General features: G+C 40.5%; 1 pseudogene; it reads right to left on the reverse strand.

Moving 5' to 3' along the window:
• The window catches only part of LOC132098593 (receptor-type tyrosine-protein phosphatase beta-like), a 33,564-nt pseudogene extending 28,213 nt beyond the window's left edge, over positions 1–5,351 (reverse strand).
• Between the last annotated feature and the right edge of the window lie 649 nt (positions 5,352–6,000).

Consider the following 6,000-nt stretch of genomic DNA (forward strand, 5'->3'; position numbering starts at 1 on the left):
TATCATGGTTATATATATATATATATATATCATGGTTATATATATATATATATATATATATATATATATATATATATATATATATATATTCATTTTGCTGCCATAACAATATAATATAAAACATTACAATATAACATTTCTGTAATCTATATAGCCTACCAGTCAACAGTTGTTACGATCGGAACCCAGGGAAACACAGGAGACGAGAGATCCAAACGCAGTGTGGTTTAATGGGTAATCCAAATCAGAATCCAACAAGCAGGGGTCGAAACCATAAATCCATCCAAACAATAAACAAACAGGGAAAGAACAGGAATTGGAACAGGAAACTCGGAAGACGAGGAAACTGGGTGACGGAATGAAATGACTCCATGGAGACAAACAGAAAAAGACCGGTTAATATAGGCAGGGTAATGACTATCAAGTGAAGACACCTGAGTGCAATTAACAGGAGTGCAATTACTGTGATGAAGGGACTAGGCTTAGTGGGAATTGTAGTGCCTACGGTAAGGTGCCTATGGGGAAGTGAGACCACTAGTGGATGCTCCACCTGAACACAAGAAGAGACCAAGGAACACAGAGACCAGGAGAGAGGTGGAGCAGCGGAGGACCAGGGGGAGGGACGGAGGGCCAGATAAAATGGGGAAACAGAGACAAGAAGTGCAAAAAAAACAAAAACAAGGAGCCCAGGAGGGAGGTGGACCAGTGGAGGATCAGGGGGAGGGAAACAGAGAGAAGAAGAGCAAAAAACAAAAACAAAACAACAACAAAACACAAGTCCAGGAAGGAACATAACGTTCAGTGGCCTAGGGCCGAACTGACAGGGCAGGAATCCAGAGAGGAGCAAGGTGGAATTGGAGCCATGCGGTCGAGACAGAAGCCCACCAGGGCGGCGCAGAAGACCACCACATCCGTGCGGTCGAGACAGAAGCCCACCAAGGCGGCGCAGAAGACCACCACATCCGTGCGGTCGAGACAGAAGCCCACCAGGGCGGCGCAGAAGACCACCACATCCGTGCGGTCGAGACAGAAGCCCACCAAGGCGGCGCAGAAGACCACCACATCCGTGCGGTCGAGACAGAAGCCAAACCGGGGCGGAGCAGAAGACCACTACAGTGGGGTCGATGACACAGGAGAGCAAGTCTGGTTAGGCAAGTCTGAAACAGAGAACATGAACAAGTTAAGGGTGGCCTCCGTGGCCACGACAGGATCAGTCGAGTGCTTAGAGAGTTCGGCTGAGACGTGACGAGGTTCTGGAAGTTCCGCAGAGACGAGGAGAGGCTCTGGTTGTTCAGCCGAGACGAGGAGAGGCTCTGGTAGTTCAGCCGAGACATGGAGAGGCTCTAGTAGTTCAGCAGAGACGTGGAGAGGCTCTGGTAGTTCAGCAGAGATGTGGGGAGGCTCTGGTAGTTCCGTAGAGGCGTGGAGAGACTCTGGTAATTCCGTGGTGTTTAGACTGGATTCAGGAAGATCAATGATGCCTTGACTCTGCTCATGAAGATCATTGGTGACTTGACTCTGCTCATGAAGATCAATGGTGACTTGCATTTGTTCATGAAGTTCAATGGTGACTTGACTCTGCTCATGAAGATCAATGGTGACTTGACTTTGCCCATGAAAATCATTGGTGACTTACCCTTGCCCATGAAGATCAATGGTGACTTGCCTTTGCCCATGAAGGTCACCGGTGACTTGACTTGACTCTGGAGTGTCACCGGTGACTTGACCTGACTCTGGAGTGTCACCGGTGACTTGACCTGACTCTGGAGTGTCACCGGTGACTTGACCTGACTCTGGAGTGTCAACGGTGACTTGACCTGACTCTGGAGTGTCTTTAAGGGCCGCATCATTATATCCCATACCATCCGCCAGGGTCCAGAACACATGTGCCATAGCACCCACCTCATTGCCCTCTTGGCGGAGGGTGGTCAATTTGACGTATCTTGCCCTTCGTTCCAACATACTGGCTGGGGAACGGGTATAAAGTCCCACACCGCTGGATCTCGACATTGATGGAGTTCTCTCTGGAACTGGAACAGGAAACTCGGAAGATGAGGAAACTCGGAAGGCGAGGAAACTGGGTGACGGAATAAAAGGACTCCATGAAGACAAACAGAAAAAGACCGGTTAATATAGGCAGGGTAATGACTATCAAGTGAAGACACCTGAGTGCAATTAACAGGAGTGCAATTACTGTGATGAAGGGATGAGTTTCTGGGATGTGTGTGTTTGAATGAGAAATGTGCCCCTTCACAGAATGAATCAGGATAGTATTTTCAGTGTTTAACAACTTAAATTATACTTTTTAAATTATTACACACTAAACTATTATATTCCACAACGTATCATTGTCTTTATTCAAGATCTGGGCCACTCCAGGGCCATCATTCTTTGCAGTGTGTGGGCAGAGGGAAAAGGGTTTGTGTGGACCAGAAAAAAATTACTATCTGGGCAGCCAATGATCTGAATCAGGTATGTTAAATAAGGAAGACATACAAAATGTGCAGAGAGGTGGAACCCCAGGACTGGAGTTGAGAACCACCGATTCAGTGTATTGACACATATTTGGTTACCTATTTCCTCCTCGTAATAGACCGTATTAGCCAGGCCTCCAATCTCCACACTGACCGCCATTCTGTACACTTTGCCAGGATGCAGATTTAGCCATGACAAGAGTGTTCCCTTTGATGTTCTGTCCACTGTTTGGTTAGCAAGGATTTCACTTCCATTTGAAAGCACCACACGGATGTGTTCCCATTCTCCGGAAGGGGGTGTCCAGGTGATCTTTAGGGCACCACGATCAGACAGGTTCTCCATCACCAGGTCTGACACCTGCCCTGGTTCTAATAGGGAAAACACAATGTTAAAAGGTTATACTTTATTTCGGATAGTCCACTTAAGAAATTCTACTAACTGTAAGTAACTTTGTAACAACATGTCAACTAATTCCCATTATTTTGCAACTACATGTCTACTAACTCTCAGAGTAGACTGTTAGGGTTGGTTTATGGTTAGTATAAGTTGACTATAAGTTGACAAAGATAGTGTTAGAAGATATTAAGCAGACAGTCTACTAATACTCTACTAACTGCTAGTTAACGTAGTTGCAAAGATACTTACTGTAGTAGAATGTCTAAAGTGGACTATCGAAAAAAAGTGTTGCCAATGCAAATTATAAAATGCAACTTTTAAATATAACAGCGTTTTGAAAGTTTAAACTGACAAGAGTTAAAATGCATGCATGCATGCAAAACAATAAAAATAAAATAAATTACAATTTAACTACATTGTCACAAGAAAATTATGTTATTTGCTTCCACCCAAAAACAGGCATTTACAACATGAAATAATAAATAACCTAAAGGTATTCTGAGCTGAAATTCAAAGACGTATTCTAGGGACACCTGAGACATGTGTTACAAAAAAAGGGCATAATAGGTCACTTTTAAAATCTGGCTTTTGGCTTTCCTGGCCATTGTTTTATTGTCTTCTAAATGTGGGGAATAAAAAATGTGGGTTTGACTTTGTTCATCCATCACACAGGACCTGTTTACACCCGGTAATAAGTAAAACACTTTTTTTTTCTTTTTTTTTTTTTTTTTTGCAGTACACCTTTCAATCTGTCTCATTTGTCCCTTTTGGTGCAGTGGTAAATGTATACTTTTAACGATTAGCTTGTCTTAACACACCTTCCTGGAAGTTTCTTGCCTAGTAAGACCTTGATTAGACCAAATGTTAATTCTGTCTGAGTAGCACAACATGTCCCAAAATGATTACGACCAAAAGAGCATCAACTGTAAAAAAGCAAAATGTAATGATATTTATGAATTAATAGTTAACTATTAAAAAATGATTGGATTGATAATCATTTAGATAAACTGTACCAGTTTTAACTGTGATCCATGTGTTATTAGAAAGTCCTCCACTCCTGGTGCTTACTGATACTTGGTACATTTACATTACATTTACATTTATTCACTTAGCTGACGCTTTTATACAAAGCGACTTACAATTGCCACATATGTCAGAGGTCGCACACCTCTGGAGCAACTAGGGGTTAAGTGTCTTGCTCAGGGACACATTGGTGTCTCACCATAAGACATGTGTCTTATCCACTGCGCTAGCATCACCCCATTACAGAGGTTGGCGAGCTACAGAATTCAACGTCTAGACAAGCAATTCCACATAGGTCTTTCCAGGACTCAAACTGTCAAACACCACATCTGACTATTAGGGGACATAGAGTTTCAATAGAGTTTGAACCAGGTAATGTCAGACTGACAAAGTAACTGTCAACATCACCAGAGGCTTTATCCCACAAAACTCTGAGGGTGTTCTGGTCACCATTGTTCTCCACTCTGAGGTTAGAAACAGCAGCTGGTACTGTAAAGAGATATGGAAGTCAGTTACATTACTTGCTAAAGATGTTATAATGCCTATGTTTAAAGTCCAAAAAAGAGAGATCTTCAAAATCTTTCATCAAAATGTAACTTGCCCCACTATGGTATATAATACATACCTTTTCAGCCAATTGCTGGATATTTTATTTTATTTTCTTTGCTTTGCTTATATATATATATATATATATATATATATATATATAGAGAGAGAGAGAGAGAGAGAGAGAGAGAGAGAGAGAGTGTTCTGCTTGGAAGAACACCATTTGTAATGGGTGTTAATGTTTTTATCTGGTCGTGCTGGGAGACACATTATGACAAGGGACGTAATATTTCCGTCACACGCACATGATGAATGACTGAACCTGACCTCATTTGATCTATAGCACTTTATGCAATACAGATTGTGTCAAAGCAGCTTCACAGTGATCATGTTAAGTATGTTTGAGGATTTGCTGTGAAGATCTCAAAGATTGACAATGAATATAGCCAATCAAATAAAATGGCACAAATTAAATGAATGTAGGAATTTCTAACCAATGCATGTTTCATGACTGAGGCAGAATGATGTAACATTACATAACACAAGGAGACAAAAGTGATGTTTCAGCACTCAAAACAGGAAATGGTGTTAATATGTCAGCCTAAAATACAGGAAATCATACAGGCAAATATATGATCACATTCACATTTATAAAAGAGTGATGACAAAAGCAACATTTTAGTGTCTATATTGTCAAAGCTGTTCATTTGTTATTTCTTTCATTACTTGATGCGATGCAAAATACCTGTTTGTGCTTGTCTAGACGTTGAATTCTGTAGCTCGCCAACCTCTGTAATGACAGTGACATTGTAGAGTCCACCAGGAATCAGCCCTTTTATTGTATACGAGGTTGCTGTGCTAACAACTGTTGTGTTCCAGATTGAACCAGTGCCTTTGCTGTCTATAAGCATGATGTGATATCGCTCTGTTTTGCCTGGACCAGGCAGCCATGAAACTTCCAAGCTGTTTGTGTCCCCAGAAACCCAGAGAATTTCCACTGCTGAAGGTCCTAACCAAGAGACATAAAGAAATCATATCAATAGTGTGAAATACAAAAAAAAAAATAAATAATAATAATAAGAAATAAATGAATAAAAATAAGGACATTTTAAAAATCAAATTAACTGAAGCATTAAATATGTTAAAATCCACATAAAAATATATGAATGTGAATCTGTCTGTGGCAGACATATACTATAATACACTTTTTAGACAACATATACTATAATACATTTTTTTTTCAGTATGGCATGTCAAGTAAAAAGTAATTCATACTGAAAACCTCTAAAATTTACTAAATTGATTGACTAAAAGCATGTTTTAGAAAGCGTATATATAAGACACAATTACATTTGTTGCAATGAAGTATTATTTATAGACTAAATGGTGCAAGTCATGCAGATGATAATCAGTGATCTTTTTGGTTCTTAGCTTCTGACAGACGTTATCATTACAATCCTTAAAATATGATAGATTACATAGAAACAAAAAGGTGTGGACACAATGTGCCCTGCAGTGAATTATTCTCAGTGAAGGGAACAGAATGTCTAACAACCTATG

This window comes from Carassius carassius, chromosome 22, assembly GCF_963082965.1.
Source record: "Carassius carassius chromosome 22, fCarCar2.1, whole genome shotgun sequence".
In the NCBI taxonomy this organism is placed as follows: domain Eukaryota; kingdom Metazoa; phylum Chordata; class Actinopteri; order Cypriniformes; family Cyprinidae; genus Carassius; species Carassius carassius.